Here is a 24,302-nt window from a genome sequence, read left to right on the forward strand (position 1 = left end):
GCAACACTGAAATGACACTTAATTCATAGTTGATATTACAGTATTGCCTAACCATAGATAAACATGCATGATGAAATAATAACTCAGTGACATTTGAAAAGTTTATATTGCTTGGTTTACCAGATGTTTATACAGTTCATTATTATTCTCTATCTTAATGGATACCTAATCTCCCAGAATCACAATTCTCTGTAAAATACTTTATTTGAATTCATACATCTTACTTGCTGTGAAGAAAATTGGCTTTCTAAAAACAAAAACAAATTCTCCTTACCTCTATAGTATACCAGGTTACCAAGGCAGAGCAAAAGGCATTTAACCACCAGGTTTGAAGCATCTATTGTGTTATTTATTTCTAATGTATTTAAGCCCAAAACTTTTTATTTAAAATATTTGTGGCAAAGTGTATTAATTTTTTTTCTTTCTATGAGGATGTAAAACATAGTTTTTATAATTCCTTAATGATGCATTCTAATTTTCAGACAATGTTATAAAACAGTAATATCCTCTGGGATAATAGAAATATAAGTATTGTTAGATTCAATAAAATAACATTGATGATAAGTAGCCCTTGGCTGCTATGCAGTTTTAAATTTCTGCATTTTTTATTTATTTATTTATTTTTTAATCCTCACCCGAGGACATTTTTCCATTTTTTGCACAGATAGAGTGGGAGGGAGAGAGAGGAAGAGAGAGAGAGAGAGAATCATCGACGTGAAAGAGACACATCGAGTGGCTGCCACCCGCACGGCCAACCAGGGCCGGGGACAAACTGCAACCAAGGTACGTGCCCTTAGCGGGAACCGAATCCGGGTCTCTCCGGACCGCAGGCCGATTCTCTAACCGCTGAGCCAAACCGGCCAGGGCATGCATTTTTTATTTTTAATTAAATTTAACTAAGCATAATAAAGAAAAGCATCCTTAAATGAATGAGGTATTAGGTTCCACCAGTTTTAACCAGTCAAGGACACAGAAGGGAGGGGTGGGGTGGAACAGCATCAGAAATCCTGTCTAACATCAGGTTGAAAGGACTTACATGAAGATCACATATATGCATATGCATAACTTAATAACTAATGAGCATAAATACCAGAACAACACTGAAACAGCATTCTAGAGATCTCCATGTATGTCCTTTAGTTGCACTATTATTAGGAGAAGTGAGGTTCTTGGAACACAGGACAAAAGCAGCTGTGACTGTCAAGGGATTCAAGCTATTTATAAAATAACAAGCTAGGATGAAGATGTGGAGAAATTGGAATCCTTGCAGAATGTTAGTGGAAAGGCAAAATGATGCAGCTGCTATGGAAAACAGTATGTAGGCTCCTCAAAATCTAAAAATAAAATTACTATATGATCCAGAAATTTATTTTAGTATATTTATCCAAAAGAATAGAAAACAGGATCTCAAAAAGATTTGCATTCTCATTTTCATTGAGGCATTTTTCACAATAACCAGAAATTGGAAACAACCTAAATGTCATGGAAAATGAGACATATACAAAATGCATTATTATGCAACCTTAAAAAAGAAGGAAACTCTGTCATGCTATTGCATGGGTGAATTATATAGTAAGTGAAATAAGCCAGTCATAGAATAACAAATACTACATGATTTCACTTATATGAGGTATCTAAGGTAGTCAAACTCATAGAAGCAGAAAGTGGAATGGTGGTTGCCAGTAGCTGAAAGGAGTTAGAAATGAGGATTTGCTGTCCAATAGGTATAGATTGTCCAAATGAATGGGTTCTAGAAGGCTACTGTACAATAATGTGCATCGAGTTAGCAACACTGTACTGTCAAGTGTTAATTTTTTTTTTTTTTTTTTTTAGGAGGAAACGTCTCATGTTTATCACAATAATAAAAAGAAAACAGCCCTGGCTCGGTAGCTCGTTTAGTTGGATGTTGTCCCATACACCAAAATGTTGTGGATTTGATTCCTGGTCAGGGCACACACCTAGGTTTTGGATTTGATTCCTGGTTGGGGTGCTTATGAGAAGCAGCCAATCTCTCTTTCTCCCTTCTCTCTCTCTCCTTTCCAATCTCTCTAAAACCAATTAAAAAAACATATCCTCAAATGAGAATTTAAAAAGGAAATCACAAAAATACAAAAGAAAAAATGAACTGTGCGAGAGGTTGCTAAATATTCTTTATTTAGATAATTTCAGTTTTTCTGAATAATAGTTAAGGCAATACTACCACCATTACTAGGATAAGACAGGTTATAATGCAATTTGGATTTGTAATTCATTAACATTCTATAAGACTTCTAGAAGGAAATATTTAAGCAAGGTATTACATTGTTTTGTTTTAAAAATTATCAGTTTTTTTAGATAAAATATTCTGGTTAAGTCAGATTTGTCTGTGTTTGGTTTTACATATTTCTTCAGTAAGCTCAAAGAGGAAAGGAATTTTTGTATTTTTTTCAGTGTTCAATTCCAAATAGAATAGGATTGTACACAAAACGCAAAGCAATTTTTTAGCTGAAGTTTAGCTATAACACAACAAATTAGTTAACGAAGAAATCAACTTACATATGCTACAGTATCTTTGGTGAGTCAGTAATATATAGCTGGAAGAATAAGGGCTTTGCTTCCAGACAGACCTGGGGACATCTGGTTATACTTGACCCCTGGAGAATTAAGCTTCCTCGAGGCCCAGTGTAGAAGATATCCTTTAGATTTTTTTTTAAAGATAGCTATGGTGTTTTTTGTTGTTGTTGTTGTTAATTTTTTTTCCTTTGTTGACGTTAAAGAGAGAGGAAGTGAGAGAGAGAGAGAAAGAGAGAGAGAGAAACATCAATGAGAGAGAACATCGACTGGCCACCTCCTGCATGCTCCCCTCTGGGGGTCTGACCCACAACCTCATGCATGTATACTGACTAGGAATTCAACCAGCAACCTCTTAGTGTATGGGTCGATGTTCAACCACTGAGCCACACCAGCCAGACAAGATTATCTTTAAGGTCACTGTTCCTATAACCTGGAAACCACCACTTCCACACAGAGATAAACCTGAACTGGTACTCTGACTACAGTTGCTTGAACGAGAGGATTCTGAACTGTCTTATATATTTAGATTAGAGATTCATAGATTTTTAGTAAATAAAGAACTTCTGTTTCTCTTTTTATTTATTTTTATACCATAGGTCAGCATTGCATATGAACTCTGTACACACACACACACACACACACACACACACACGCTGATGAAGAGAGGATCCTGATGGCTTTCCAGGCCCTTTCTGATCCAGATGGATTCTTCCTCTCATTTCTGCATGATAAATTCTCCAGTTCTCTGACTCAAATACATTTCTATTACTTGAAAGGAATGACCTTAACTAACCCCTTCAGTTTCATAATATGTAAGGAACAAAAATGTTACAGCCTTACTATTATGCAGGGTTATGATAATCTGCTATGGGTCCGATAGTTCTTGTGCAGTTAGAAGGTGCTCAATCGGTATTAGCAATTATTTTTTACTTAGGATTTTCTCTTGGAACTTAATTAGGTAAAGTCAAAATTCACCTCAAAACATTTAAAACCAAAAGGGATCTTAGAGTTATAAGTCTGAAGCTGGAGATAATCTTTTATTCATCTAAAGATACTAGAAAATAATCAAAGTAAGTTTTTTTTTAAGTAAACATTTTATAATTCAGATATCCTTGTTCAAGAAGAACTTCTGTCAAATAAGTATTCGTTACTTATGAAAGAATTTTTATATTTAATTGCTTAATTTTTATCAATATTAGTTACGAAAGGGTCATATTTTACTAGAAATTAATTCAGGATTTCACCTTCAAATGAACAAGGATATGGACATATTTCTTACTGTTGTTTAAAAGCTACTCTTTTTTACATTTAACATTACTACATTTGAAGTTTATGATAACAGTGTATCTTAATATTTTACCAGGTACTCTTAGATAAGGAATTTAGCCATTAACATCCAGATATTTCTTGCCTCCAATCTACTAAGTGCAATTATTAGCAATTCTTATTCAAAAATTTACTTTCAACCTACAGAAATCTCATTAGCATAGTCATGATTTTCTTTAAGGAATTTGCTTATGGAGGTTACTCCATTGTTACCAATTAGAGTATCATCAATTTGATCAGTGAATCAGGTTGAAAGTGGTCAGAGAGAAACTTTATCAGAAATATTTTAGAATAAACTGATACCCTTAAACAAATGCTTTACAAACACTTCTATCCTTAAAACATGCCATAGTATGGTTCTAAAAATTTAGAATCCAAGACCAAACTTCTGATCTACTAAATAGTTTGTTCATTAGAACAGTTTTGGCATCAATAATTTTTAAATTTTTAGTTTTTATTAAGTTTATTGGGGTGATTAATAAAATTATGAAGGTTTCAAGTGTACAATTTTGTGGTATGTCATCTATATATCTTTAGCCATCATATATTTGAACCCCTTTGCCCTATACTTACCCCACACCCACTTCTTTCCGGTAACCACCATACTGATGTCTGTGTCTATGAGTGTTTGTTTTTCTTATTTGTTCATTTGTTGCTTTCAGTTTTATATCACATATGAGTGAAATCATATGGGTCTTGACATTTTCTGCCTGACTAATTTTGCTTCATATGATATTCTCAAGATCTATTCATGTGTTCACAAATGGCAATATTTCATTTTTTCTTATGGCTGAGTAAGTATTCCATTGTAAATATGTACCGTATCTTCTCTATCCAGTGATCTCTCAAAGGACACTTTAGTTATTTCCATGTCTTGGCCACTGTGAACATGCTGCAATGAACAGAGGGGTATATATCTTTGCAAATAAATGTTTTCAAAATTTTCGAGCGGATATCAAGAAGATAGGCTTCTGGGTCATATGGTAACTTTATTCTTAACTTTCTGAGGAACTTCTATACTGTTTTCTATTTTAGCTGTACCAGTTTACATTCCCACCAGCAATGAATAAGAATTCCTTTTCGCCACAACCTCTTCAGCACTTGTTATTACTTGTCTTGTTGATACTGGCCATTCTATCAGCATATCTCATTGTGGTTTTGATTTGCATTTCCCTAATAGCTGGGGAAGTAGAGCATCTTTCCATATATCTGTTGCCCATTTGTATATCTTCCTGGGAGAAGTGTCTCTTCAGGTTCTCTGCTCATTTTATAATTGGATTGTTTGTTCATTTTGGGTTTTGAGTTGCGTGAGCTCTTTATATATTTCGAATATTAAAGCCTTGTTAGAGCTATTGTTTGCAGGTCTTCTCCCATTTGGTTGGCTGCCTTTCGTTTTGTTTGTTGTTTCTTTTGTTGTGCAGAAGCCTCTCAGTTTGACATAGTCTTAATTTTTAATTTTAGAATTTCAAAACTACTTTACATTTAAATTTGTTGTACAATACCAAAGCTACTTTTAAACAATCTCGTTTCACATCTATCTGTGGGTGTAATCATTTAAAATAAACAAGCAAAACAACTTTCTAACATTAAACTTTTTAACATGAAATTTGATAAGTGTTTTAGAAAAATTATAGAGTCATGAACTTGTTATAAAATTTAATTATTTTTCTTAATCGAAAGAAAAACATTTTAAATGTGTATGTGTTTGTTTATGCATTGATAACCAAAATACTGCCTGCAGGTATTGCTTTAAATTCTTTTAAAGTAATCAGAATAAAATGTTTTTCTTTACAAAGGTCAGATAGTCACATCCATAATAACACCTTATCTGTCAAATCAGCATATACTCTTCCTGCTCAGCGACTACATTACTTGGCCCCTATTTTTATTTTGTGTTAGTTTTAGAAAACATGATTTTCTTTTACAGTGGTGCATTACAAACGTGTGTGTGTGTGTGTGTGTGTGTGCAATGACTGTATATAGAGTTTTCATACTATAGGCAATATTCTCACAAAATTAAATACTTGACAAACACTAAGAAAAGTTGTTCCTCCTTTTATTTCAAACAATGTAAATATATTAGTCATAATACTGGAGACTACAAGTCTAAGATCAAGGTGTCAGCAGGTAGGTTTTTCTGAGTCTTCTCTTGTTGGCTTGCTGATGGCCGTCTTCTCCCTCCGTTTTGTTTTTGTCTGTTTTGAATGATTGCATTCACAGATAGATATAAAACAATATTGTTTAGAAGTAGCTTTGGTATTGGGCAACAAATTTTAATTAAAGGTACTTTTGAAAGTCCTCGTTTACCAACCTCCATCTTTACAATTGCATGTTAAGATCATCTCAATATTATCTTTTTTTTTTTTTTTATCCTCACCCGAGGACATTTTTCCATTTTTTGTTCAGGTAGAGTGGGAGGGAGAGAGAGGAACAGAGAGAGAGAGAGAAACATCGATGTGAAAGGGACACATCGAGTGGCTGCCACCCGCACGACCAACCAGGGCCGGGGACAAACTGCAACCGAGGTACATGCCCTTAGCGGGAACCGAACCCGGGTCTCTCTGGACCGCAGGCCGACGCTCTAACCGCTGAGCCAAACCGGCCAGGGCTCAATATTATCTTTATTCTCACTGTCACTCTGTCTAAAATTCTCTTCTTCAGACACCCAAATGTCTCATTTTCTATAGGTCGGTATGCAGATGTCAGTTTACGAGTGAAACCTTCCTTGCCACTTTCACTGTAGCAGGAGTATGCTATTAGAAAAGCTGACTGGGTCACTACTATCTGAGCACGCTGAGGAGGGCGGCAGCCTTGTTTTAGGTCACCACTTACAGTAAGCAAGCCTGGGAGACAGATTCAGAAGAGCGAATTAACTAAAAAGCTACACTTTAAATGTAAGTAGGTCCTGGAGTATTGCCATGATAGGAATTCTTGTAACTGAGAGAAACAGTTTGAAAGAAAGACAAGCGCGGTACTAGTGGCTGAAGTCAAGATAAGTGAAATGTGAGAATTGAAAGTATTCTGTAATGAAAAAAAAGTAAATCGTCTTGAAATTTTTTGTGATCTTGTTAAATCCTTACAAGGTATTTTGGAGTTGGGAGTGTCATATTCAAGTGCATTTATGATTTTAAACAAATTATTTTATGCTTGTTATGTTGTTATACTTCATTGTCAGTGCCAATGCCAATTTAGACAGTAATTGTCACGACAAACCTGCTCTACTTACAAACCTTTTCACAGGGTGCATTTATACCATTAGAAACAGTCATATTTTAAAAAATAAAGGTTTAATCTCTGATAGTTTCCAAATATAATTTTGACATATTAATCTCTAATAGGTTTCAAATATAATTCTGTAGTTATAATTATTTGTATCTCTTTTTCAGTCTCCTACACCCAGTCTTTTTTATTTCCCTAGCAACATTTATCAAAAGAATGAAATGACAATATTGAGAATAACATAAAATAACTCACATTTTATATAGAAGTGTCCATTAGGGAAATAACAAAATATCTCATTTTTTAGAAAAACATTGCCCACCAGAAAAATAAATAACATATCTTTTCTATGCTTTATTTCTAAGTGACAATAGCAACATTCAAATGCATGTTTGAAACTAGAGGAATGTAAGTTAAAAACCATTAACAAAACTTTGTTGTGCCTTTTTGTGAACATCTTAATACTGAATGGACTCCGGCTTCCAAAGAGTATTTGGATGTCAGACATTTCTGATTCAATGACCTCTTTAAAATATTGATGATGAACTTTGAGTCTTTGTTACGGGATCTATAAACTAAAAATGATTAATATATATCGTAATTTTTATTTATAGTTGGACATTTGCTATTTCCAATGATCTCATGTTCATTAATTAAATACAGGAGTATCACATACTAATGTATACAATTGGTAAATTAAAATCATCTGCAGCTAAGGGAATACATTAAAAATATAAAAATGTCATTTTAAAAGTTTTTAGAGTGATATAACCAATGAATATCTTCTAAATGTAAAGATAAAATTAATCTAAAATTTATCATTTTTTTAATGTAAACCTAAGTTGATCATTTTATGTTTTTAGAATATTTTAAACTACTTTTCATAAGTTTTAGTATAAAAATAAAATAATTTCAAGTTATGTTTCTTTACATGGTTCTACAAATTAGTATACTCTCCCTTCAATGCACACTTACTTTTTAAATTGATGGGATTATGTTGCTATTAGCATTAATGTTGTCTAAACTGGGTGAACAAGTATTTCCAAATGTTTGTATATAACAATTTCATCTATTTTTCTTATTTCACTAATCATACTTATTTTTCTGCAAATAATAGAGTTAAAACAGTATTGAAGGCATTCAGATAATTTGACATTTTAAAAGTATTATTTGATGATTTTTATTTGCTAAACTTAAGGAACCAAAGAATTTATGGAACAGGTTACATATCATACATAATAAAAGGATCACTTTTCAAAGACACTGTCAAACTCAGAATATAATAAATTGTCTTTAGATGGTAAATTTATGGTAAATGTAAAAATGTATGTTATTTTTCTTTATTTTTTATTCTCACCTTTGAGAAAACATACAGGTCATATGGATGGGGATTAGTATAAATATCTGGACAGCTCAAAAAGCTGACTTCTGGTCGAGATGGCAGTGTAGGTTAAGGTGATACTCATCTCCTCCCACAACCACATCAAAACTACAACTAAACTACAGAACAACCATCATTCAGAACCGCCTGAAATCAAGCTGAATGGAAGTCTTACAACTACAAAATTAAAGAAGAAGCCACATCAAGACCGGTAGGAGGGGTGTAGGCATGGATGGATTGGTCCCACATCCATGTGTGGTGAATAAAAATCAGGAGAATACCTATGCTGTGAAGGTCCTCTCTGAGGAGTGAAGGGTCTGGACATAAAATGACCAGTAAAACGGATATATAATTGATATTAAAGTATTATGTATTTTATGCAAATATAATAGGATTCTACCTGCTAAATAATAATTAGTAATTGTATAACTATTTGTGTAAAGAACCTCTAGGACATCTTCAAGCACACCAACATTTGCATCATGGGGTTGCTGAAAGGAAAAGAGAGAGAGCAAGAAATTAAAAACCTGTTTGAAAAAATAATGACAGAAAACTTTCCTAACTTGGTGAAGAAAACAGACATACAAGTTCAGGAAGCACAGAGAGTCCCAAACACAATGAACCCAAAGAGGTTCACACCAAGATACATCATCATCAAAATGCCAAAGGTTAAAGACAAAGAGAAAATCTTAAAAGCAGCAAGAGAAAAGCAGTTAGTTACCTACAAAGGAGCTTCTATAAGACTGTCAGCTGATTTCTCAAAAGAAACTTTGCAGACCAGGATGGCGTGGCAAGAGATATTCAAGGGGATGAAAAACTACAACCTATAACCAAGATTACTCTATCCTGCAAAGCTATCATTTAGAATTGATGGGCATATAGAGTTTCCCCATACAAGAAAAAGCTAAAGGAGTTCATCACCACCAAACCACTATTATATGAAATGTTGAAGGGTCTTCTTGAAGAAGAACAACAAAAATATGAACCATAAAGTGGGAAATAATACATATTTATCAACAATTGAATCTACAAACAAAATGAGCAAGCAGAACAGAAACAGACTCATAGATACAAAGAACTTTTTGTTGCTTGCCAGATGGGAGCAGGCTGGAGGAATGGGTGAAAAAGATGAAGGAATTAAGAAGTACAAATTGGTTGTTAGACTGATAAACCTCAAAGGGAAGGGGGAAGGAGGGAGGGAGGGAGGGAGGAGATAAACCAAAGAATTCTGTGCATATATGCATAACCAATAGACCCAGACATAGTGTGGGGAAGGCAGGAGAGGGGCAGGATTGAGGAGGAGGAAGTCAATGGGGAAAAGGGAGGAGGACAACTGTAATACATTAAAAAATAAAGATAAGTTAAAATAAATAAATAAACGAATATCTGGACATAAAATGAGCAGAAAAATGGATATATAATCAATATTAAACTACTGTGAATTTTATGCAAATATAATAAGATTTTACCTGCTAAATCATAATTAGTTATAGTATAATTATTTGTGGTAGAATAGCAAAAGTTATAGGAGTAAAATAGAGATGTTTATTTTAAATCTTAATGCAGCATCTTTTGGAACTGTAATTTCTTAAAGTTAGTTTGATTTGACAAGATCGATGACTCTCAATTAGTGGATATTTCATTTTATGATGAATTTTATTAATGTCCATTATCCACCTACAAAATCCAATATATATGTCCTTTTCTTTTTGGTGAGGACTCCATATCTATTTTTATATTCTCAAATTGTTAGGGACTGCCAAAAAAGAAAAAAATTAGCAAGCAAATTTTCATTTTCCACATTGTTCTTTTAATTTCCAAATTTCTATGATTCAATTTTAAATAAAGTCCATAGACTCTGTCTTGAAATAATTATTATTATCAAATAGTGTAAATTAGACTGTTAAAAATAATTTGCATATGTAAGAAAAACATAATTTGAATATTTAGAAAACTAAACCTTGAACTGCAAACTATTGGGTGTCTTTCTGTTGTGAGAAACACACTCTAAATATCATTTCCAAACAGAGTAGTGAATTTATCCTGCTAAATTTGGCTTCTAGCACTTGAAAGAAACTGGGAATAAAGAGAGAGCGAGAGCTGTGTGTGCATGAGCACCACTATAGAACTATATAATTAAAGAGCATGTTGTTTGTAGAGAAAAGTCTGTCTCACCAGCATTTGTTATCTTTTTGTTAACTTTACAGCCATGATTGTCTGCAAAGAAGCACCAGGGATGGAAAGACTCATTCAGTGGATGCCAACAGCAGCCATGCTCTTCACACACTGCCTATTAAAGCATCACAAAGAATTGCATTATTTGCCATCTTCCATTATGTAAATCTCAAATTTTCACAGAGTACTTTCTTTGGTCCATGCCAGTGAAAATTCTCATGGCTCTTTTCCACATAATGTACTTTATCATGAAACTCGGTGGGGTTTAGCAGATTAAAAAAATACCATTTTGTCATAGTCAAGGATTGGAAATGCAAATTTTCTACACTAACAAATAAGTAACTTAGTTAAAATACCTGAGCCTCCATTAACACATCTGGAATAGGTTTATCATTTTACTTACCTTAGAACAGTTGTTCTCAACTTTCCTAATGCCGAGACCTTTTAATACAGTTCCTCATGTTGTGGTGACCCCCAACCATAAAATTATTTTTCTTGCTACTTCATAACTGTAATTTTTTTACTGTTATGTCTTAGGCAACCCCTGTGAAATGGTCGTTTGACCCCAAAGGGGTTGCGACCCACAGGTTGAGAACCACAGCCTTAAAAGGTTAGTGTAAGTATTAATTGTGATGATAGATGTAAGTATTGACATGGTGCATGGAATGTAATGAATAACTAACAAATGATTGGGTATCATAATACATCATATATTAAATTGGAACTGAAACTTTTTGCAATTTATTGTAAAAATCTGAATTAAAGTGTTTATATTTATTATCCTTAGATGCATAAGTAAATAATAATCAATTAAAGTACTAGTGATTAATTTTTGTAAATAACTTCCTTTAATTTTTTTATAGGTTTTTATTGTTTCTTTTGGAGAGAAAGGAAGGGAGGGTGAGTGAAAGGAAGGGAGGGTGTGAGTGAGAAACATCTATTGGCTTCCTCCTGTGTGCCCTCTACTGTGGAATCAAGTCTGCAACCCAGGCATGTGTCCTGGCCAGGAATCAAACGAGTACCTTTCAGTCTATGGGATGATGCTCAACCCACTGAGCCACACTGGCAGGGCACAAATAACTTTTTTTTTAAGGGGAATAAATTTGGAGCCAAATTCCTATGAATAAACACTTGTGATACGTTCAAATATTTACAAACCATAATGTAATAAGCAATAAGACCTTTGTCAAAGTAATGACCTTCATTAAATAGAGTAAAATGATTTTATAGGAGAGGAATTTACATAAATATACACTGAAACTAAGTTTAAATTGAAATGAGGATAAATCACAAATATTGAAAATGATATGGTTTAACACTTTGAAAGTCTTCAAAAGATGAAAAAGGAGAATAATATATAAAATATGAAAGTTTATCATTTTAAATGCCTGGCAAGTGTTTCTTTTGCATTCTTCTTATCTTCTATGTTGCAAATGAAATTCATCCACTGTCTAACATTTAATTAGGTGCGTGTGTCTTAGGAGGTGAAATGTGTACATAAGGGTATCAAACTCTACTTTTCTGTTTTTTATCAATTTTTTAAAAATTTTGTCTCAAAGGATAAGAGATCTTTCTTTCTTACAGCTGCATAGTATTTCAACGTGTATATGTACCACTGCGGTTTTTATCCATTCGTCTACTGATGGACACTTGGGCTGTCTCCAGATCTTTGCTATTGTAAATAGTGCTGCTATGAACATGGGGGTACATATATTTTTTCTGATTGGTGTTTCTGGTTTCTTAGGGTATATTCCTAGAATTGGGATCACTAGGTCAAATGGAGTTCAATTTTTAACTTTTTGAGGTAGCACCATAGTGTTTTCCCTGGTGGCTGCACCAGTCTGCATACCCACCAGCAGTGTATTAGAGTCCCCTTTTCTCCACACCCTCGCCAACACTTGTTGTTTGATGATTTGTTGTTGGGGGCCATTCTGACAGGTGTGAGGTGATACCTCATTGTTGTTTTAGTTTGCATCGCTCTGATGATTGGTGATGTTGACCATTTCTTCATATGTCTCTTGGCCATTTTTGTATGTCTTGTTTGGAGAGGTGTCTATTTAGTTCCTCTGCTCATTTTTTAATTGGGTTCTGTGTCTTCCTTTTGTGGAGTTGTATGACCACTCTATATATATTGGAAATTAACCCCTTATCTGATTTACCATTGGCAATTATGCTCTCCCATATAGCGAGTTGCCTTTCCGTTTTGATGATTGTATCTTTTGCTGTGCAGAAGCTTTTGAGTTTGATGTAGTCCCATGTGTTCATTTTCTCCTTTGTTTCTGTTGCCTTAGGGGATGTATCAGTGAAAATTCTGCTGCATATGATGTCTGAAATTTTGTTGCCTACAGTTTCTTCTAGGATTTTATGGATTCATGAGTCATATTTAAGTCTTTTATACATTTTGAGTTTATTCTTATGTATCGTGTAAGTTGATGGTCTAGTTTCATTTTTTTGCATGTAGCTGTCCAATTTTCCCAACACCATTTATTAAAGAGGCTGTCTTTACTCCACTGTATGTTCTTGCCACCTTTGTCAAATAGTGTAAGCAAGATCTCTTATCTTTTGAGACGACATGGAGGGACCTGGAAAGTATTATCCTAAGCAAAACAAGCCAAACAGAGAAAGACAAGTATCACATGATCTCACTTATTTGTGGAATATAATGAACACAACAGTCTGAGGAATGGGGTAGTCCCAGAAACGTGGAAGTGGCGTACAGACTGACAATCCCCAGTAGAGGGGGCGGTGGAGGAGAGATAAACCACAGAACTTATATGCATGTATGCATGAACAATGGACATGGACAACAAAGCTGGGGTCAGGGCAGGGAGGGAGGGGGAGCAGGGATCAGTGGGGGGGGAGGAGAAACATCTGTAACAAAAATAAATTAATTAATTAAATTAAGAAAATTTTAAAAATAAAAACTTTTGAACATATATTGCATTATTTTAAAATAAGTGATAATTATTTCAAAATAAATAATAGAAAACAACATTTTGATCTCTTATTTTGTTTTATTACAATGAAAGTTATTATTTAATCTTATATAAATCTTGAGAGCTTCTTAACTAATACTAGTAATTTATTTGGCAATGTATGTTTCTTATTTATTTCTCAATGTTTTTTACCACAAAGACGGCTCTGCTAATTAGATTATGTTGTGGGCACTTTCTATAAGTCAAATGTGTTAAATCTTTAGCTTTCAAGTTTTTATGACAATATATTTGAATCATGCTGTTAAAATTAAATACAAAATGGACACCAACTTAAAATTCCCTGAGCAGACAAAACTATTTAGGCCATATAAGCAAGTATGCCTAGCTTATTTCAAGAACATAAGAAAAATATAACTTGGGTTATTTCTTGTAAATTCCTCTGATAATCATAGAAGAAATTGTCACCTTCCTAAAAATGGCATACCACTATCACTTTTGATCAATTTTGACAGTCCCCTGCTAGCTGGAAACTCACTTTTGTATTTGTGATTTTTTTTTAATCCTCACCCGAGGCCATTTTTTTTCCTTTTTTTTTTTTTTGTTGTTGTTCAGATAGAGTGGGAGGGAGAGAGAGAGAGAGAAACATCGACATGAAAGGGACACATCGAGTGGCTGCCACCCGCATGACCTACCAGGGCCAGGGACAAACTGCAACCGAGTTATGCGCCCATGGTGGGAACCGAACCCGGATCTCTCTGGACTGCAGGCTGGTGCTCTAACTACTGAGCCAAACTGGCCAGGGTTGTAATTTTGTTTTTTTAAATAAAGTCCTCCAAATATAGAGCTTGGCGGCAGCTCAGCTGCTGTGGCTCAGTGGATTGAGCACCATCCTATGGACTAAGAGGTCACTGTTTGATTCTTGGTCAGGGCAAATGCCTTGACCTGTGGAGGGCATGCAGGACATAGTGAATGGAAGCTACACAGACCATCTCCCAGGACCAAACTGGAATCACAACTAAAATAAGGACAAATCTTTGGGAATAAAACAACAGAAAAGCACCTGGAGAGGACCCGGATAACCACAAGCCTGGTAGGAACTACAGAGGCATGAGAAGGTGGGCTGGGAGCCCACAGACAGCAGCTGTTTTAGCTGTGAGTAGCTCCCTTGGGGTTAAAATCCCAAGCTGGCTCCACAGTGCAGAGGGCTGAAACAGAGCACTAAATTAGCTACAGCTACTCACTTTGGACTTCAGAAGAGGGAGGGCAGACTGAAATGGAACTGAGTGGAGAGACTCGAGACTTGGAGGGCACTAGGAGTTTTATGATTAACACTCCCTCATAGGACAGTAGTCATATTACTCAGAGTCCCTTTCCCAGAACCCAGGGGCAAAGTAACAGCCTCTCCCTCAGGAATTTAACACCACCCAGCCAGGCCAGTGAAATGCAAATTGAGGCTCATTAACAGCCAGCAAGCATCTGCCCCACTCTCTAAAAATCCTCTCATCCTGAAAACCTGAGGGACTTTTTTACTCAGCTAAGGGCTACAACGCAAGCCTCATCAAGTAACAGACTTATAGCCTCCAGGCAAAAAACTAGAGGATAACTGAACTTTTCCTGGGCTTGCAAATCTACCCAGAAATGTAGAACTTGACAGTGGCATTTAACATGGGTCCTCTCACACTCATCCGAATTCAGTAGAGGAAGCCACAACCAGTGGAACACTAACCCCCATTTTGGCAGGCTCCAAAACTGACTGAGATAGCCAAAATGGTGAAACAAAGAAACAAATACCAAATGAAAGAACAAGATAATCTGACAGAAGATGAAAGAAATGAAGAATTGAGCAAGATATCAGAGGGAGAGTTCAGAGTAATAATCATGAGGAGGCTCAACAGCATGAGTAAAGATATAAAAACATTGAAAGCCAACCAATTGGAAATGAAGAATGACATAGCAGAGATAAAGAATACATTGGAAGGAATAACTAGCAGAGTAGTGGAGGTCAAGGACTGAATAAGTGAATTAGAAGACAGGGTAGAAAAAAATCACCCAATCAGAGAACCAATAATAAAAAAATAAAATAAATAAAAAAAAATTAAAACACAAGAGGACAACCTAAGAGAACTATGGAACAATGAGATACATAACAACATCCACATCGTAGGAGTTCCAGAAGAAGCAGAAAATAGCAAGGGTTAGAGAAAATATTTGAAGAAATAGTGACAGAAAACTTTACTAACTTGGTGCAGTAAAAAGGCATAAAGTTTAAGAAGCACAGAGAGCCCCAAGTAAGAGAACCCAAACAGGCCCACACCAAGATACATAATAATTAAAATGTCAAAAATTAATGACAAAGAGAGAATCCTAAAGGCAGCAAGAGATAAGCAACAGATTACCTACAAAGGAACCCCCATAAGGCTTTCAGCTGACTTCTCAACAGAAACACTACAGGCCAGAAGAGAATGGCATGGCATAATCAAGGTAATGACAAACAAGGATCTGTATCCAAGACTACTCTAACCAGCAAGGCTATCATTCAAAATAGAAAGTCAAGTAAAAAGCTTCCCATACCAAAAAGAGGCTAAGGGAATATATTAGCACCAAACCAGCACTGCAAGAAATGTTGAAAGGACTGCTATGATTGGTAGAAGAAATGGGAAAAAAATTTAACCACACTAAACAGAAATGGCAATATATAAGTACACATAAATAATAACCTTAAAAATAAATAGATTAAGCACTCAGACACACACAGAGTAGCAGATTGGATAAGAAAGCATGATTCATATATATATGTTGTTTATAAGAGACCCACCTCACAACAAAACATTCACATAGATTGAAAGTGAAGGGATGGAAAAAAATCTTCCAAGCAAATGGAAAGGGAAAAAATAGCGCAGGGGTAGCAGTATTCATATCTGATAAAATAAATTTCAAAATGAAGGATGTTACTAAAGACAAAGAAGGCCACCACATAATATTGAAAGGATCTATCTACCAGGAAGATATAACCTTGGTAAACATATATGCACCCAATATAGGAGCACCAACATATATTAAAAATTTTCTGCAGGACTTCAAAGGAGAAATCAATAGCAATATAATCATAGCAGGAGACTTCAACATCCCACTGTCATTACTGGTTAGATCCTCTAGACAAAAAATTAACAAGGATGCAAAGACTCTAAATGATGCACTAAATCAAATGAATTTAATAGATATCTACAGAGAATTAAACCACAATACTGCAAAATTCACATTCTTCTCAAGTGCACATGGGGCACTCTCAAAGATAGATCACATATTCGGACACAAATACAAAAAGATTGAAATTATATCAAGCATCTTCTCAGATCACAATGGCATGAAACTAGAAATCAATTACAACAAAAACATTTAAACACATGGAGGCTAAATAGCATGTTGTTAAATAACAAATGGGTTACTAAGGAGATCTAGGAAGAAATTAAAAACTTCCTGGAAACCAATGAAAATGAACACACAACAACACAAAATCTATGGGATGCAGTGAAAGCAGTTCTGAGAGGGAAGTTCATAGCACTATGGCCTACATCAGGAAACTAGAAAAATTTCGAATTGACTATCTAACCTCACAACTTAAAAAATTAGAAAGCAAACCAAAAGTAAAACCCACAGCAAGTAGAAGAAAATAAATAGTAAAGATCAGAGCAGAAATAAATGACATAGAGACTAAAAAAATAAAATAAAATAAATAAATAAAAGCAATTAAAAAGATCAATGAAACAAAGAGCTGGTTCTTTGCAAAGGTAAACAAGATTGATGGACCCTTAGCTAAATTCACCAAGAAACAAAGACAAAGGACCCAAATAAACAAAATAAGGAACAAAAGAGAAGTAACAACTGATACCACAGAAATACAAAAGATTATTAATAAATACCATGAACAATTATATACCAACCAACTGTGCAATCTAGATGACATGGAAAAATTTCTAGAAACACATAGCCTCCCAAAACTAAAGGAGGATGAGATAGAAAACTTGAATGGACCAATAAAAACTAAGGAAATTGGAGATGTAAACAAGACTCTCCCAGCAAACAAATGGCCCTGCCTGGAAGGCTTCACAGGGAAGTTTTACTGAATATTCAAAGAAGATCTAACACCCATTCTCCTCAAACTATTTCAAGAAATTCAAGAAGATAGAACACTTCCAAACTCATTTTATGAGGCCAGCTTAATTCTAATTCCAAAACCAGATAAAGACACTACAAAGAAAGAAAATGACAGTCCAATATCCCTGATGACCATAAATGCCAAAATCCTGAAAAAAATATTAGCAAATCAGATCCAGCAATACATTAAAAAATTATTTACTATGACCAACTGGGATTCATCCCAGGGATGCAAGGCTGGTATACTATTCACAAATCAATAAATGTGATACACCACATAAACAAAATGAAAGATAAAAAACATATGATCATATTAATAGAAGCTAAAAAAGCATTAGACAAAATACAGCATCCATTTCTGATAAAAAACGCTCAGCAATGTGGGAATAGACAGATCATATCTCAACATAATAAAGGCCATATATGAAAGACCTACAGCCAACATCATACTCAATAGGCAAAAACTAAAAGCATTTTTCTTAAGAATGGGAACAAGACAAGGATGTCCACTCTCACCACTCTTATTTAACACAGTACTGGAGTACTAGAAGTCTTAGTCACAGCAATTAGACATGAAGAAAAAATAAAAGGGATTCAAATTGGGAAGGAGGAAGTGAAACTGTCATTATTTGCAGATGACACGATATTGTACATAGAAAACCCTAATGACTCCTTCAAAAAATCTACCAGATAAACAAATTTGACAAAGTAGCAGGATATAAAATTAACATCAAGAAAATCAATAGCATTCTTATACACCAACAATGAACTCACAGAAAGAAAAACTAAAAACAAAACAAAACAAAACAAAAAACAGTTATCATTGCAGCAAAAAAATTAAGATATCTAGGAATATACTTATTCAAAGAAGTAAAGAATCAGTTTTCAGAAAACTACAGGACATTGAAAAAAGAAATAAATGAAGATATAAAAAAGTGGGAGCATATACCTTGTTCATGGATTGGAAGAATTAACATTAAAATGTCCATACTACCCAAAGTAATCTATAAATTCAATGCAATTCCCATTAAGATACCAACAACATATTTCACAGAACTAGAACAAATACTTCAAAAGTTCATATAGAAACAAAAAAGACCCCAAATAGCCACAGCAATCTTGAAAAAGAACAAAGCAGGAGGGATCACAATACCAAATATCAGGTTATACTACAAAGCCATGGTAATCAAAATAGCCTGGTACTGGCACAAGAACAGGGAGATAGATCAATGGAACAGAATAGAAAACCCAGAAATAGACCCAAGACATTGTGTTCAATTAATATCTGAAAATGGTGGCAAGAGCATACAATGGTGTAAAGACAGCCTCTTTAATAAATGGTGCTGGGAAAATTGGACAGCTACATGCAAAAATTGAAACTAGACTACCAGCATACACCATACACAAGAATAAACTCAAAATGGATAAAAGTGATGAATCCATAAAAATTCTAGAATAAAATGCAGGCAACAAAATTTCAGACATCACACACAGCATAATTTTCACTGATACAATGCCTAAAACAAGAAAAAAAATAAAAAAAATTAATACATAGGACTACATAAAACTAAAAAGCTTCTGCACAGTGAAAGAAACAACCATTAAAATGGAAAGGGAACCCACTATATGGGAGAGCATAACTGCCAATGATACATCAGATAAGGGTTTAATTTCTAACATACATAGAGTGCTCATACAACTTAACAAAAGGAAGACAAAAAAACCAATTAAAAAATGGGCAGAGGACCTAAATAGACACCTCTCCAAACAGGACATAAAAATGGCCAAGAAACATGAAAAATGCTCAATATCACTAATCATAAGAGAGATGCAAATTAAAATGACTATGAAGTATCACCTTACACCTGCCATCAACCAATCATCAAACAAAAAGTGCTGGTGAGGGTGTGGAGAAAAGGGGACTCTGGCACACTGCTGGTGGGAATGCAGACTGGTGCACTCACTATGAAAATCAATATGGTGTTTCCTTCAAATGTAAGAATTGAACTGCCATTTGATCTAGTGATCCCACTTCTAGGAATATATACTAAGAAACTTGAAACACCAGTCAGAAAGAGTATATGTACCCCTCTGTTCATAGCAGCACTATTTACAATAGCTAAAATAGCCAAAGTGTTCATCAATAGATGAGTGGATAAAAAAGCTTTGGTACATATACACAATGGAACACTATGCAGCTTTAAGACAGAAAGATCTCTTATCCTTTGAGATGACATGGAGTAACCTGGAAAGTATTATTCTAATGAAATAAGCCAGTCAGAGAAAGACAAGTATCATATGATCTCACTTATTTGTGGAATATAATGAAAAAAAAAAAAAAGCTGATGAACAAAATAGAGCCAGAGACATAGAAAGGAGTAGGGTTCAGACTGACAAACTTAAGAGGAGGAGGGTGGGGTGGGGTAGGGATGAGATAAACCAAAGAATTTATATGCTTGTATACGTAGCCCATGGACATAGACAACAATGCTGACACGTGGGAGTGGGGGGCGTGATAGGGAGGAGTGTGTCTGGAGAGCAAAAGGAGAAACATCTGTAACAAAAGTTAATAAATTAATTCTTAAAAAGATATTAAAAAATAAAAATAAATAAATAAAAGTTTGGGCCTCAAAAAGATCTAGATTTATTCCTGACATAGAAAAGATCCTATAAGGATCCAAAGAGCTAATGGTTTTTTATGTTGTTTTAAATATTGTTATTAGTCCATTAAAGTGAATTTAAAAATGCAGAAATAATGTGTTGTTAGAACTTTAAAAGAACAAAATAAAAGTGACACGCTTACCTTATAGAATTGTTTTTCTAATATTTTGTGAGTGAACTAAGGCTGCCAGAATGATGGTCGAGTGAACAGTAAGCTTATCTGTTAACAGTTCACATGGTTATATTGCTCTCTTAGCAAAACCATCAGTAGAAAATAAAAAAAAAATAATCAAAAAAATTAAAATTTATCATGATACCATGGACATCAGTGTAGAAAGTGTAGTTGTTAATTTCTTTGTTGGTCTTACCTTACTCATTTTTTGTAGTTATGTTTTAGCTGTTGATTTACCAAAGCAACTATAGTATAGTGGAAACGTATAAAATGCCTTTTCATGCTTTCTATTCAAAAAACAAAAATGTATTACTTTAGATCTCATTTTGAATTGTAAATGAATGAATAAATTCAATGTAAGAAAAATGTTTTTAAGGAAATGAAAGGAAATATTTTACTAAGAAAACATTGTATGACAAAATTAAGTAGTCAATCTAAATTCACTTTAGAGTGAATTGGAAAAAAATGGAGTAATTCTTATTTATTTGGAATCTCATCCACTGAAGTATTCAAACAACTAAATACATATTTTTTACCATATCAGCTCAAGCCATCTAGACACACCTGACATTTTCTTACAGAATGTAAATCAGTGTTTGTTGACTGAAAGCAGATTGATCTATTTCCCCTTCAAAATCTCTCTTTCAAGATTTTTACAAAGAACATTGATACTTTCATTATCACAGTCCAACAACTTGTGCTTCCTGGGTTCTTTTAGCTATTTACAGTCAGTATATGGTCCCAGTCCTAAAATTCTACATATGTAGACAATTACCATCTCACCAGTGTCTACGAATTTGACACAGAAGCATGATTACATTCGGTGTGGTCTCCTGCATTCAGTAATTAATCTGTTAACTCAATTGACATGAGCTGCATCCCCACCATGTGCCCAGCACTGAATAGTAAGAGATTTCTGATCTTAAAATGCATTTCTTATTCAATATTAGGAAATTCACTTTGTCTTTCATCTAACCATTATGTGCATTTTCACGGTCAAGGTCATCTGATACACCTTAGCTGTTTAGTGTTGGCAACTATCAAGTTATAAATTTGTCATATGATTGTTGACATTAAAAATGAATCTGCTGCCCTGGCCAGTTTGGCTCAGTGGTTGGAGCGTTGGCCTGTGGACCAGAAAGTCCCGGGTTCAGTTTCTGCTAGGGGCATGTACCAAAAAAAAAAAAAAAGAATCTGCAAAGGCAAATAAATAAATAACCAATTGACCCGTCCCGCAGGTCGAGCAACGAGGACTCTAGAGGGGGAGTGAGGATGAGAAGGGACAAGAGACACGAGAAATGGAGACAAGACAGGGCTCTGATCAAGTCTCGTTTATTCTGGGGAGATCCACAGTATATATAGGGCAAGAAGCAGAAAAACAAGAACATTTGTTGCCAAGCGATGTCTGTGGTGACCACCCCGAAGCAATTTCAAGTAAATATCATGTAAATATCCCGGGTGGAACAAATGATACACAGAGCATAACTGGCTGAGTAAATGGTTACTTAAAGGAATGCAGAAACATTGTATGCAGAGATGCAGAGATATCCTGCCTTGGGGCAGGAGATGGCAGAGCAGATTTTTGCAAAATGGATGCCATGCAAACAGTCTCCCACAACCAATGCCAACTCTCATATTATACAGGGTACACTTTCTAAAACAAAAATTTGACTAACTCTTTGAGTTAAACATATTTAAAAGCTCTCCATGATTTTTATGCTAAAGAACAAAGTTCACAGGACCCTTAATGATCTACCTTTCTGTCTATGCCTTTAGCTGTTTACCTACCTACTTGCTTTCTTTACTCCATTTATGCATAATATTTGTTGGTTTGTTAATTAATACCTTTATTATTTTATAGTTTTATTTCATATATGATTTCAATGTAGAAATAAAAGACAATGTAGATATATAAATATAACACACACAAAATAGCATAAATAAAAATTGTAATAAAAAAGAAAAACAAAGGTAGAGACAAAGCACAGTTATATATAAGTCAACAATTAGGTGCACATTTTATACAACCTTTCCTTTACCAATGAACTTGAAAAAGAACAATTTTGTAACAATACTACTTTTCATTGAGAGAAAAATAAATTAACTGTGCAGAATAAATACATGTATAGAGACAGGGAAGATATTTTTCTAGTGCTCCACATAGAGGGAATACTGCTTAAAAAATCTTCTCAGCATCCTTGAAATAGACACCGTTACTTTCACTGGGGCTTTTTTCTTATAATTAAATTCTTCACAGGTTAATCATATTCATTAAGGCATATTTGAGAAAAGCTATTTTGAGAGGTATAGTAATGTCCTGCTCCTAATTATTTGGTTTCGATAACATCTTGTTCATCATATATCTTTGCAAATCTACAATGCTATGTATTATAGTCATTGCCACCCTGGGTATCCCCTAGACTCAAGATCCTTGCAAGAAGTCACTGTATCTTATCATCCTTGGTACCACAGGGATTTCTACACAGTTGAGGAGACATTAAATAAGTCTTGAGAAGATATAAACTGCTTGCTATTTAATTTTTTAAAATGTCAACTTTATAATTACAACAGACTGTAGGTTAAAGAGAAGTTCTTATTAGTTAATTTAATAATTTGTTTCTATGTCATTTTAATAATGGGAATTTATTTTTTTATGACTTGAATTTAAACTCCTAATTCATCAATCCAGGGAAATGTATCTTTCTTGAAACACAGGATACATCCTATCCATCATTTAAAGTCCAACCAATTCTTATATTGTGGCTTAATCAAAATGTTTGGTTCTCTCTTATCACTTTTAACAGCCAGCAACTGGCCTTTATCATCAAAAGAAAACAGTATAATTTTTTTTAGTCATTTGATCAATGAAATCTTTATCTTTGCTTATTATACTTCCTCTCCCCAGTCTGCTAACTGCTGAAGATAATTTAGTTTCAGATTAAAGGTCTCATATTGACGTCTAGTAATGCTGAGGCATTAAAGAAAACTTCATAAATCAGCCCAAGTCAGAGCATTGACAATATGTTACATCTATGAGCTTCAGTACATTTTTTAAATACGAGTTTTCAATAATGCATATAATTCTTTTTATTCTGCTTTCATTGTTAATTGACTTCAAATTTTATTTTTACATTTATTTCCCCAGTGAATTTGCAAGGGTGGGTGCTATGTGTGGAAAGCAATGAACATAAGGATTAATTATGAAACCCATATATTCATTCCCATTCCATGCCTGTCAGCTTAGTGAGAGATGGGTATTAACTGTCACAAGCTGCCATGCTTTCTCAGGTTCACCTGAGACCATGTAACTAGCTGGAGTTGGTAGACTTGTGTATATTAGTTTCGCTGAAGCATTTTTGCCACAGACATTTTTACCTTAAGCATCCTTGCTGCAAATATTTTCATCAAATAACACATCGGCAATAAGGCAGTGTTGCTGTAAAAAAAAAAAGATAAAATCACAACAAAATTAAAAGGCACATAAAAAATAACATGAAACATAAAAAAATAAATGACAAAATTAAAGAGACTTTATTTAAAATGTGTGTAGATTTATGGCAATATTGCATAAACAATTGATGTTATTTGTGGATTACATGTGAGCAGTTACCTTCATTCTATTGGAAACGTGGGTTCAACTCTGTGCCCTCAAAGAGGGCCCCTGGCCTCTCTTTCTCCTCTCAGTGAAGTGTGTCTCAAAACAAGAAAGTGACTATTGGGGCAA

Source organism: Molossus molossus, unplaced genomic scaffold (assembly GCF_014108415.1).
Source record: "Molossus molossus isolate mMolMol1 unplaced genomic scaffold, mMolMol1.p scaffold_m16_p_5, whole genome shotgun sequence".
NCBI lineage: Eukaryota > Metazoa > Chordata > Mammalia > Chiroptera > Molossidae > Molossus > Molossus molossus.